This window comes from Gambusia affinis, linkage group LG02 (assembly GCF_019740435.1).
Source record: "Gambusia affinis linkage group LG02, SWU_Gaff_1.0, whole genome shotgun sequence".
Taxonomy (NCBI): domain Eukaryota; kingdom Metazoa; phylum Chordata; class Actinopteri; order Cyprinodontiformes; family Poeciliidae; genus Gambusia; species Gambusia affinis.
The window spans coordinates 18764098-18776929 of record NC_057869.1 but is presented as its reverse complement, the minus strand read 5'-3'; the positions used below and the strand labels follow the sequence as shown (position 1 = coordinate 18776929).

At 39.5% G+C, this 12832-nt stretch overlaps 1 protein-coding gene across 3 annotated transcripts in view; it reads left to right on the top strand.

The window, feature by feature from the left end:
- igdcc3 (immunoglobulin superfamily, DCC subclass, member 3) overlaps nucleotides 1–12832 on the top strand; it is a 70414-nt gene that overhangs the window by 9774 nt on the left and 47808 nt on the right. The window lies entirely within an intron of this gene.

Genomic DNA, 12832 nt, shown 5'->3' with positions numbered 1-12832 from the left:
GTGCTGCTTGGAAATTTAAACCTCTGACTGAAGCATTAACAAGAACTCATGCTGAGGCTCTCCAGACTGCTTTGTAAGAGTGAAATAAACTGTAGCAACTTAGCAACCCCACTCATTGGTACAGGCATCAAGATGCATTTTCGCCAACCTAACAACCAAAGTCCTTATTAGAAAATATTCAAGATCCTCATTAAGTTCAAAGCTTTTGTTGCCATGGTTCGTCTTTACCTCATTTCTATCAGATCATTGTAAGACAATCTGACGCTCAGTCCGCCTGGTTTGTCTACCATATCGCAGCATGAAGTTCTCATCCCACTTGAAATCAAAGGCATCAGGGATGCACAATCCACAGCAGCTTAAAGCGATAATGCAGTCTTCCATACTGTGCCAAGTTAAGGCTGTGTTCTCTGAGACAGAAATGGATAAAAGCTCACAGAAGCCTGTTGATTCCTAGGCCATGTGTAGACAGAATGCTGCTGTGCCACTGTGGCCAATATAGCTTTTCAGCTCTGTGGGGTACAGAGGTTAGTATGGATGTCTCTAACAGAGAGGGAAAAGTCACTTTATTAAAACTGTTGGTTCCTGTCAAACAATGTGTAACCTTTAAGACATGAATTTCGAAGTCTTTAAAAAAAAAGAAAAAAGAAAATAAATATATTAGGCAACATGAGTCAGATAAATTGGTTGTAGAAAACATGCAGTACGCTTTGTGCGTCAGCAAGTTACAGGCAGAGATTGCTTTTTTTTTTTAAAGTAAAGTAAAATTAATCCCTGCTTCAGTTGTATAAAAAGAAAATCTCAAAATAAATCTGTCTTTGCAGCAGTAAATTCTTTCATTGCAGCAATGTTACTAATCAAGAATAGTGTGAGGAGTGATTTTTTTTTTAAATTTACAATTTCATAATACTGATTAATTGTAGTCAAATTAACAGTTTGAACTTTTTTGTTTGAATTTTTTTTCATTGTGAGAAAAAAATAAGGTTACTTGTCTTTTACGCATCCTTACCAGTGGTACCAAAATGTGTTTCCCATGATAAAATTAGATTTTTCGCCAGTTTTGCTAGTAGTTGAAAAATGGACTAAAACAAGATGATAAAATAGAGATTTTCTGATGCAGTCACTCAGTGTGACATTAATGTCCTCGGCTGGTGATTGAGTTTTATGTCATTGGCTCTGAATGGTGTAATAATTAGACATGAATTTAAGGTGTTGTAATTTAACATGAAATTGCAGCACATGATTAATGTTTAAAGGTAATATTAAAAGAAAGGTTTTTTATAATTAAATGGTTTGGAGGTGTTAATTAAGAGCTGGATAGCGTAATAATCTCTCCCTTGGAAAGAAATTCAACATCTCAGAGTTCATGTTGATTTCTCCTTTTATAGTGAGCTTCTGTTTTATTTTTCTTTCTTTTTTTTGTTTTTGACTTATATTGTTTGGTGGAGGATTAGTGGAACTCATTCTGACTATTCACCTCTGATATTTTGGACTGTGATACCCTGTCTTTAGTCAAAGGATAGAATGACTAAATTATTTATGTAAAGTTTAACCAAGCACAAGCTAGAATTTTCTATTCGTCTTCCAATAATTCATACTTTTGTCTCAAAGTTGTGATGCTTTAGAAACCCCTTTTAGTTCTTACAGCTGTCTCTGGATGCCTTATGGAGAATAATTATAAAGATCATCCATAATAAGCGGATATAACTTTTTTGCAGAGTTTCCGCTAATTGTCTTTTTCCTATGACTCTTTGCTTAAAAAAATTAAAATTTTCCTCACCCCTCAGTGCTCAACTGCTTCTCACTCTGTTTTATACTTGCACCTATTCCGACTTTTATTTATGTAACCAAGTTAATTATGCTCAAATGTACTGAATTGTACATTCTTTGTTATAGAATCTTGCATGAGCTTTGTTTCTTTTTTCTTACCTGATTTTAAAATAAAAAAAAAGAAATATGTTTGACAAGTTTCTTCTGAAAGACAAGCGTGCTTTAATGTATCTGGGCTTGTCTTTTTGAGGGCTATTTACTGTGTTTTACTTTCTCCCAGAACAAAGCTCTGACTTGTATCACGGTGATGCAGTGTGTGGTGCAATTTACCAAATCCCCTTTAAAGCACACCCAGTGAATAAAGCCTCCGTCGGACCCTTCACACCATCACCCTCTTTAAATTTCACTTTTCATTTGCTTGACAACCATTTGTGGAGGTTCGCTGTTGGTGGCTGGTGTTGGACAGACTCCCTGCTGCCCATATAAATCAGTAGTCGGTCTGAGAAACTCTTTTATTTTTTTCCTCCATCCAAAGGTTATCTCTTTTATGGTGGGTTCCTCTTGCTGTGTGTCTCTCCCTGTCTTCCTCACTTCCTCTATTACTTCCTCCTTAGCTCGGGTTCAGGAAGCTCTTTATCATTCACATGAATGACAAGGCCTGTACAGTGGACCCAGCCGATGTCCTTCCCTCCCCGTAGCAAAAACTGCGTCACCAGGCAACGCACCATGTCAGTTTGTCGTAGCAGTAGAAAAGCATCACATAGCTAGACGTCTTATTTTTTTGGAGAGATTTTACTGAACACAGTGTCAGCATTTATTAACTAGATAAATTGCATTGAGATAATGAAGGTGGCTATATCAATGTGGCTTTTATGGTTTAAATAAAGACCCTGTGAGCCATGGAGATTGAAATAAGTGACCAATAAGTATCGTTTTTGAGTCGGTTAAGTCCCCTAAAGGTGAACCTTTTAATATAGGGTGCTTTCAGGCCTGGTAGCACTCAAAGATGTCATTTCTTAAAGCTCTGTGGATGGTTTATCACGAGTAGAAAGTGAAAGTGATTTGTGTGGCACTGATGTCAGATTACGTGGCAGGACTTGTATTGTGGTGAGCACCATCTATCTCTCTCCAACCGCTTTCACAGTATCATGCCTCAAAGATTACTGGAGCAACATCCCTGCCATCTCCTTTTACCTTTCTTTTTCGCCCAGCCTGCTGAAGTCCACCCTCAATCTAATATCCCTCAACCCCTTGTTTATCACCCTTGTTGCTCACAAAGGAGCAAATTGTCTCTCCTGTTGTATTAATTAACCAAATATAGTAAGGACATTTGAAAATGGATGGATGTTTACTTGAATGTAATTTGTTTTTCTTTATTCTCGCATGGTTTGGATTATGCTCAGGCATGCATGAAGTAATACCCACTATATTTTGTTTTTGTTTTGTTTTTTTCAGCAGAAGTGTTTCTTTTTTTTCTACACAGTTAAAAATACCATCCTTGGTTCATTTTCCTTTCTCTCATCATTCCTCTCATTGGTATTCCTGTCCTGTAAGCATCACAGGATGTCGGTACACATGGACACGGTTTATGGTTGCCCTGTACCTCGCATAGGTCTGGTATGCGTGCTGATTTTGACTCACAATGGTCCGCCATGATGAAGTCAGTGCTCCATCTGTCTTTCTGTGACTCAGATGGATTCAAAAAGGCTTTTTCTTTAATGGATATTTTTTGTTTTGTTCCAAGGAGGCAGATCATGAAAGTTCTTCTGTAGAAGAAGTCACAAAGATGCTGCCAGAGAATGCACAAAGATGTTTTTATTGCTCTTTGTGAAATGCCACAAAAGAAAATTAAAAAATGAAGGTGCCGTCTACAGCAGTGCACCTCAAACTAATGTATGGATGACTGATAATGACATACAGGATCTTGACCAACTCAATAGGTTTTTTTTTTTTTTTAATTTATCATTGGTGTGTTGTAGAATAGATTGCAGGAAAGCAAATACAGGTAAATTGAGAGGTAGTAAAAATATGACTTTGGGATGGTCACTTATTTGCTTGTAGTAAGTCCTTTCTATATTTACTTTTAATCCTTGATATCCGGCATGGACTCTGCTTTCTACTCTGCAGCTCATTTAAATTGAATAATTTCAGTTTGTCACTATCCTTCATTTTGTTTTTCAGTATCTTGTCTTGGTTTTAAGTGTGACAAGGATAGGACACATGCCACTTTGTCTGTAGTACTGTAGACACTGACCCAGTGAAGGAATTTCTAAGATAAATGACAAAGCTCTCAATAAGCCATTCTATGTATCCTCCAACTTTCACCTATGGCAGTGAGATGGATTACGACTTAAAGACAACAGTCCCAGATTGCAACTATAGAAATGGCCTCAGCCTTAACGATAAGTTAAGGAGTCTGATCGTCTTGGCAGAGCTAAGAGTAGAGCAGTGTCTGCTCCACATCGAAAGAAATTACTGGAGCATATGATCACAGTAATTCCCGTGGATGCATCTCTAGAGATTTTGTTTAGTCATATCCACTTACCAAATAGGATTGAAAAGCAGACTGGGACTCACTGAGTAGACTACACATTGCCACTTATCTAAAAATGTGTTGGACTACACCATAATAAACTTTACAGAGCTACCTTTATAGAGGGAAGTCTAGACTTATGTCCTGGACTTGTTGCCCCATGAAAAACCAAAAGGCAATGGATGGGTTGATTGGTGGATGGATGGGGTAAAAATGCTCCATTGCTGCACTTAGCTAACTACCCACCCAGGTTTTTGTGTCTCTACCATAGCAATACTGAGCCATGTTCCAGAAAATGAGGTATATACCAAGTAGTTATTTCATTGCATCCTCGATAACAGCTTATTTTCAGGCTAAACTTTTTGATTTAAAGACTACACACGGTTTTGAATGATGTCAAGTTTAGAGCAATGGAAATCCTATTTTCTGTAAGGATGCATTTTGTCCTCTGGGGGTTATTTCATTGTCAGGAAGCTGAGTAAACTGCTGCTCTGAACCCTTCATGACAGTTCTTGATATTTTCATTGACGAATGCTCAAAGTTGTCTAACTCTCCTGTGGGAAAGAAGCCCTGTGAATCTCAATTATTCTTGAGGATGACACATCATTGACCTTGGAGCTGTGGAAAATCACCAAGGGATCTCAGACTGCCGTCTTATTGTCTTAGACTGCCATATGTCTTCGTGTGGCTGAGTAGAATAGGAGGAAATTTAAAGCAGGGCTTCAGAGATTTTCTAAGCTAATTACAATTTCAGTCACTTTATGCAGTTAATTGCTAATCAAATATTAAAATGAAAATCATTCATCACTAATGATGTTTTATTAGAAAAGTAATATTGCTGCATATTGGATAACAAAAAGGTAATTGATTTGCATGAATTCCAGTCAACTTATTTCCCATAAATCATCAGCATAATCAACAAAACAGTTACATATGGTTTGCTTATTTGCTGAAAGTGTGCCAACAAGACTTCCCCTCTACACAGAAGAAATATATTCCAGTACTCTGTTACCTCTTTCATAGTGAGACAGTTGAACTGCTGTGTGGAGCAGAATGGGTATTGTGCTCCAAAAATATACCCTCATGGAAATAGCCTTAAATAGTGAATAGAGCTACCGAGGAGGTAGATGGAGAAAAAGAGTGATGTAAATATTTAACTTTTTTAATGCATTCATCATGCATTAATTGCTATGCATTGTTTCCATCTATGAGTGTATTCTCTGGGGTGTATAATGACAAATAGTACTTGTAAACTCAGGCTGATCTTTCCAAAGGCAAACCTGAAACGCATTTTGTGTGAGAGGACAAAAAAAAAAATCAGTCAGTGCTTGATATGCAGACTGCTGGCATTCACAAACTTTGACCTTTCTTTTTTTCCCCAACTGTGAGCACTTTCTTAGCAGCTGCTTTTCTAAAATGTATCTAGAATGCAGCAGATCATTAACACAGTTTACCTATAATCGCTCTTTTAATATCCAAAGCAGTCTTATTTTTTGAATGAGCAAGAATAACGATCAAGTGACTTTCTTGGTGGTCTCATAAGATGTCTAAGTGGATTTATCTTGGGTATTTGTCTAAACACTGCTGTTCCGAGCACTTGTTTGTCCAAACCTGGACACTGATTTTGAATCTCATCAGTTTTTTTCCCAGCTCAATAAAGTAAAAAAAAAAAACAAAAGAAAAAAACATATACAGTTTTAAAGTTTAGATATTGTAAAAGTTTATTGCATATGCTTTACGTATTCTTGGAAGTTATATAAAATAAAACAATTACGTAAGCCAAATATTGAGTTGTAAAAAAATCGAGATCAGCCCGCTTTTCTGCTGGTTGTGTGGAATCTGTTGTTAAGGTCTCTGTTGGTCTCCAGACCACCCTAGCAATCCTCAAACAAACAAATGAATAGGGGGCCAAAAATTCCTTCTGCCTCCTTTTAGGGCTCAAGGGAGGAATTCCAGAGTAATAGAGGTGAGAGGTGAAAGGAGACGGAGCAGAGTCCGGACCAAAGGTTAGCCGAGGCAGACTCGAGTCCAAATGAGTTTTTTTTTTTTTCCTTTGCCCTGTCCTCATTAAAACTACATGCTCAGATTTGAACCAACACACACTGTGCTAATGTGAAGTTTAGGTTCAAGTTAAACAAACCAACATGCCTTTCATCATTAGACCTTTCAGCTAACGAAACAAGCAATAGTTGTGGTCTTTTGTCCTCGGTGTGTATGTTGGTGTTCCAGTGACTGCAGGCTTGACTCGGCTGGCTCTTGGCTCTGCCCCGTCACCGCGCTTCACTACACTTAACAGAGGCTTTATGGCCAGGCTGCGCAGTTAAAACACTTTACAGGGTTTGCGGCATCCACCAATAAAAGCCCAAAAACTCCCTCTTCCTGTCCGCTCGTTGGTGTAAATTTTGTTTTGTATGTGTGAAAACGTGAAAAGGGGCAGAGAGGTGAAGCCACTGGTAGACGTTTTTTCCAAACAGTCACATGCCACAGGGCCTCTCAGTCCAGTTCTCCACGATATTTAAACGGGGATCAGGAAATCCTTCTGCCAATAAGCAAAAGAGACTGAGACAAAAGGCTACACAGTGATGGGCAGGCAGCAGCTTTGGGCCTCTGCCATCTCTTCCCCCACTCAGCTGCATATGTGTTTGTGTGTTTTGGGGGTACCTCTCGCCTCGGCGCAGCTCTCATTGTGCAGCGTGGGGTGGTGAAGTGGCTGGGAACGGGCAGGGGCTGCGTGTTCAGCCTGTGGTGGTTCTGCTTTGTGGCGGTGGCCTCAGCATTTGTTGTCCTGGCTGACTCAGCTAGCAGCGGCTGAGGCCCCTTTTGTCACTGCTGACTCTGGGTGGGTGTGTCTCCCTTCGCACCCTGGCTCTCACACAGACCCCCTCCTTTGTTTTACAGAGGTCAGAGGTCCCCCTGGGGGTTGGGTAGTTGGTGGTGGGGGTAGGGGGTTATCTGGAAAACTTTGACCTTTTTGTGTGCACTAGTGCAGAATAGCCCGCTTCTTTTGCATCTCCTAACATTATTCTTCCCCTCCTCCAATGGTGCACCTCCTCCTCTATCCCCAGAGGAGACGCTGCCCCCCCCCCCTGTGTGTTGGCCCCAGGGCAGTGGCAGTGACCTTGGCTTTGGCTGTGAAACAAAGTGGCCCAAACCTGCTGCTGCATCACAGCTCCAGCCCCCATGTCTCCTAAACAAACAACACAGCAATCCATTGAAAGGGACAAGAGAAACATAAGCGCATTGTCCAAACTCTAAAACTAATTCAAAAGGTGTACACATTTGCTTCTGGCTTTACTGTTCTTCCACAACGCCAAAATATTTTACCTTTCCAGTCATTCTTTGCGAGTGCCAAAAATGCAAGGCTAAAAATCTTCTTGCTTCTCACAATTAGAGTGATTATGTTCTGCAAAAATGCAGTGATTTGATCCACAGTGACAGGAATTAGTGACTGCACACATCATCTCTCTACTCCTGCTCTGACTGCAGACCTAAAAAGCAGGAATACCTCAATTTCTACTGCTTTTTATAAGCAACTTAAGTATTTTTAAAATCACTTTTGAATTGTATTGAAGTGTTAATGTTAGATCCCCAATTTTGCTGTCACTAACACATACAATAACTAATTATTTTCTGTCTTAAGAACAGGAACTCTGTGAAATCCAAAGTCTTTACACTCCTTTATTTCCGCCATAATTGTCACCAAAATCCTGAAGTGTTTGGGGTCAAAAACCTGTCGGGCTGCTGCATGTTTGGAGTCGGTCACTGGGGATAAAATAAATTCCACAGGAGCCAATTAGAGGAGGTTACTGCTGCATGGCACAGGATGAAAGATATTGAGGATGGCCAGTTTCTCCCTGACAACCTGTATGCTGTCTGTAACTCTGCTACTTCTAAGAGTCAGGAAGGCTGGAGAAATACAGGGCCCCAGAGGCCTGAATTTCAATCCACTTTGTTGTGTTTTTTGTTTTATAATTTATATGCTAGAGAAAAATTGTAAATTTACCTCTTTGAAAAGCACACAGTGATCCACGGGGAATGTTGTTTCGGCAAAATGGGAACATAATGAGCACAGTTGAAGCTTATTGAATCGTACTGCAAATCTTTTCACTCTTACTTTGTGCAAATGCTAACAAATGTACAACAATGGCAAAAAGGTGAAGGCGGACATTTTTAAACAAACACTTTGAATGCCTTACATGAAAATTATACATCCCAATAATATGTTTGGCTTGATGGATGGGCCTTCACTGCCAACGATCAAGATAATTTTAGCAGCTGCGAGGCTAAAGCTAATAAACAATGATGGGGATTTTGTGAATCAGAAAGAAGGAAGGAAAATATGATTTCATGATTTCAATTAAATGTTGTAGCGTAATAAATACAGGCCAATTTGAAAATAGCAAACAGAGCCATAAACAACGTCAGCATTTATCAGGGATTAAAAACTAACTGTACAGAAAGATAGGATGTTAAATATCATGACACAACATGTTGGCATCTCAAGTGATCTCCAGGTCTCTCCGGCTCTGGAGCGTGGACCTTGAGCCATGGAGTAACATTCCATCTCAATACTGCAGCATGACCTCCTCACCCTGACAGCTTTGCTTTCAGGGCTAGCGTTTGACAAGAAGAAGGATGCAAAGAGTGGTTGTACCCTCTTAGCTCCAAAGAGTCTGCCTCTGCCGTGTGAAAATGCCAGAATGCTGCTCTCCAGACCCCAGAGTTGTAATTCATCTCTGTGTGCATTATAAAAACTTAAGATCGTATAAAAACCCTGACAGGGACATGTGCTCAGTGGCTGTATGTACGCTGACCGACTGCTAGCAGCTTGTACAAAAAGCGACTGCACAGTGTGTGCTGAGTCTGCACATTGGATATGTGGCAGATGTCTTTATTTCTCTGTGAAATAAAGACTTAAACCAATTAAATTCTTCCACAACTAGAGGAGGAATCTCAGGCTCCATCTGCAGACATACTTCAAATAGTCCTCCTTCAGTGAGCATCAAAAGATGAGATGTTTATTTTTCCTTTGCGGGTCGGAAATTTGTATCACCTTTCCAGCTGGTGCCTTTAATCATTTTTATAAATCTGTCTCTATTTTTTTTTTCTTTACAGAAGTAGTTTTATGTCATGTGTTAGTGAGTCGTAAGGTAGACCGCTTCATTGCCGTAGCGTGAAAAGATGAAACATGATGCTTGTAGCGTAATGGCCCTCTCCATTTTCCAGCACGGGCATTATTTGTGAGTGGGGAGACAGCTTTAGAGGGTTAGCTGGTTGATGCTGGGCTGGACGAGCCAGTGATATGTGCTTATGTCTGACAGTTTATGGTAGCGCCCCTCCCATCCACCGTGAGAGGAGACCTAGCAGATGAACCCGAAGGTTGGAGCTACAGGTTGCCAATGTGTTTTCACATTAGTGGGCATCACTTTATATCCCATACATCCTTTTTGTTACCACATTATAGATATATAACTATTTTCTAGTTGGTTATTTTGAAATATTCACACAGTTCAGGCTAATTAAAAATGTAAAAAAACAAACAAGGAAACCCATAAAATTAAAGTAAGCAGTGTGATTCACCTGTGATTGTGGACCACTTCTTTAAATTAATGATTCTGTTTGCATCGACACTGATTCACTTCTGCGACTTTGCTGAAGAAAACATTCCCACAGCATAATGCTGCCATCAGCCTGTTCCACTCTGGGGTTGAGTGTTTATGATGATGTGAAAGTTTAGTTTTATACCTCTTGTCCTTTGTGTGTAGAATGAGAGTTTGCACAAATCCAAACAATTTCTGAAAGAATGTTTGGAAAGCACTTCAATCCATGTTTGACGGATTTAAGTTTTCACGGGTTTTTGAAATTAAACTGACTGAAAGTAATGACACAGCCCTTTACTAATTTGCCTGATCAGATAACTACAGTCATCTTATTTACTTTTTACTATTGTGATGCATCAAAAACATGCCAAACCATCAGTGGTCATTCAAAGTTTTGTTCTGATTTCAGACATAAACCCTTTTTAAAAATATATCCATGGTTCAACTCTACACATCTGGTGCATGTTAAAAGCACGATTTAATGTGTGTAAATTTAAGCATCTTACTTAATTTTACAAAAAGGATACATTTTGAGCCATTTCTATTCTTGGAAATTAATGGTATAAAATCCCTGCTATTAATATCAATATGCTAAGCGGAAAGTTTTTAAACTATTCTCTACCTCTTTTTCAAGTTGGTTTTTTTAACATGTAAGGACTTTTAAAAGGCAAGTTACATCCTACTTAGATTGATAATTCAACAAATATGAACTTCAATCAATTGTGAAATACACATCTGTTCAAACCTCAAATGAGCAAATCTAGTAATTGATACTCATAAAAAGGATTTCATTAGTGTTCTTAACACATTTTTATAGTTTTGGACAATCTTTGGACTGTTTATGTTGATGTGGAAAAATTACAATTAGGTTACACCTGCTAGTTGTATTGCTGTATGTTTATTCCAAGTTCTGTATATTCTCTCCAAGTTTTCACTATTTGGGTTACATGCACAAGGTTGGACGTTGTTTTTAACAGCTGCATGGGAACCAGTCTGTTTCCCATGCTTTGGATCCCTTATCCCTTTTGTATAAAACTCATGTGTTGTCTCTGCCTGGCAGAGCTTTCCGTTCAGACTTGCTTCATTTCTGATTGTCTTATGAGCTCTCGGAGTTGTGCACAATTCATGAATAAACCTGATTGAGTGATTTTACCTGAACAGTGCTTGGAAATAATTTTTTTCCACGACAATGTATAGGAAACTGACATGAGGACCAAAATCACATTTATTTTATTGTTCCGATGCTCTAGCCTTGGATTTGTCACCACAAAAAGCAAGAATATCTGTTATTTGCAAATCCAGGGCTTTTCTTTGTTTACGCAATTCCTGCAAAACGTGTTTCATTATCTAATGGAACGAATACGCTTATAAACATATCTTGACTGTATAGTTGGTAGGAAAGACAAAGGTCTTTCTGGTGCTCCTGCCTCCCCTCTCTTGGCTGCCTGAGTTAAGGTTTCTTTTTTTTTTTCGGGATTCGCTGAGAGCTCAGCTCCATGCGATAGGAGTGGCTGGAGACCCATAAGTGTGCGTGGACAAAAGAAGATGGGGAGGTTACTGATTGGATGTTACCATGAATTCGGCATGATTAGCGGGTCTGGTGGCAAGCTGGGGGCTGGGTGATCCTCGAATCCCACACTCCACTGACAATCTCAGTGGAGGCAAAAAGGGAAGCTAAAAACAATAACAAAACTGTAAGGGATGGATTGGAAACTGAATTTCCAGCTGCTGCGATAAGAGGATGTGCTGGTGACAACATCCTCGTATCGCAAAATGAACTGGTGGCAATTTGCTATACATTAAGGGCAGCTGTTCTGATGGTTATTACTATGTTAAACGCTACATGTTTTTTAATGGGCTGAAGTCATTTGCAGTTTCCCTTAAATTATTTTGTGTATGTTTTATTGCCTTCCCAGTATCTTCCATAACATTTTCTAATAAGTTTCCATCTTCTGTGCACATTTTTCTTGTTTTTTACATGCAATTGTTCCTAATAATTTGTTTAGCCTATTAATTATAACTGATGCTACAGAATATTATTTCCCCATATAGTTGAGCTAATGTTCATTAATTTAAAGACAAACATTTCCCAACATGAAAATTGTAATATTTCCTCCTTCACCTTCGTAATCAGTCATTCTCTCTGTCTTCAACACAATCAGCAGCTCCTCCTTTGCCGCTTATATATTTGTGCCCCCCCCCCCCAATCAACCTTCGAAAACATCTCTGTTTGCCACACACGTCATGGCACCATGTTGGTCGAGATTGTGATTAATGGCCACAGTTCAGCCTGAAAAATTCCCCTGAGTGGGTGCCAGTTGGCTTACGCAGAGAAGAAACTCATTACTGCTGTCAGTTGGGATGATGGCGCAGGGATGGCTCAGAGGGCCTGTGTGTGTGTGTGTGTGCGTGCGCGCGTAAATGTGTGTGTGTAGTAGAAACACAGAGAGAGACTAATTTCTGTCCATGTGACTAAGTGATAGCATGCCTGTTCACCCTTTCTTTACATAAGCTATCATGAGTGAATAAGAGTTTCAGTAGAAGTGAGTGTGTGTCACAGGTCCCGTGTCCAAGTAACAAGGATCATTTCTCAGAAATGACTGAGCCGCTCCCTTTCAGTGGCTTGTGCACACAAATGTTCGACTTAGAGGTCTTTAATGGATAACCCCGGCACACTGTGTTGCTCCATCACCATTGTCATTCTCCTCTGCCATATGGTGTTTGAAGCTTTGGACCACTTTAATGCTATTTCTGTGCATCGCCATCTTTCAAGTGGGGCTGGATCTAGTTTCTGATGCATGCTTGTGATACGGATGCTGCATCTGTGCATGTTAAGCATTTCTTATTCATTCTTGTCATTTATAATTATGTTATTGAGCTGATCAAAAGAAAAACTGACAGTTTTGTGTCCATCGCAGAAAATGTGATCGCA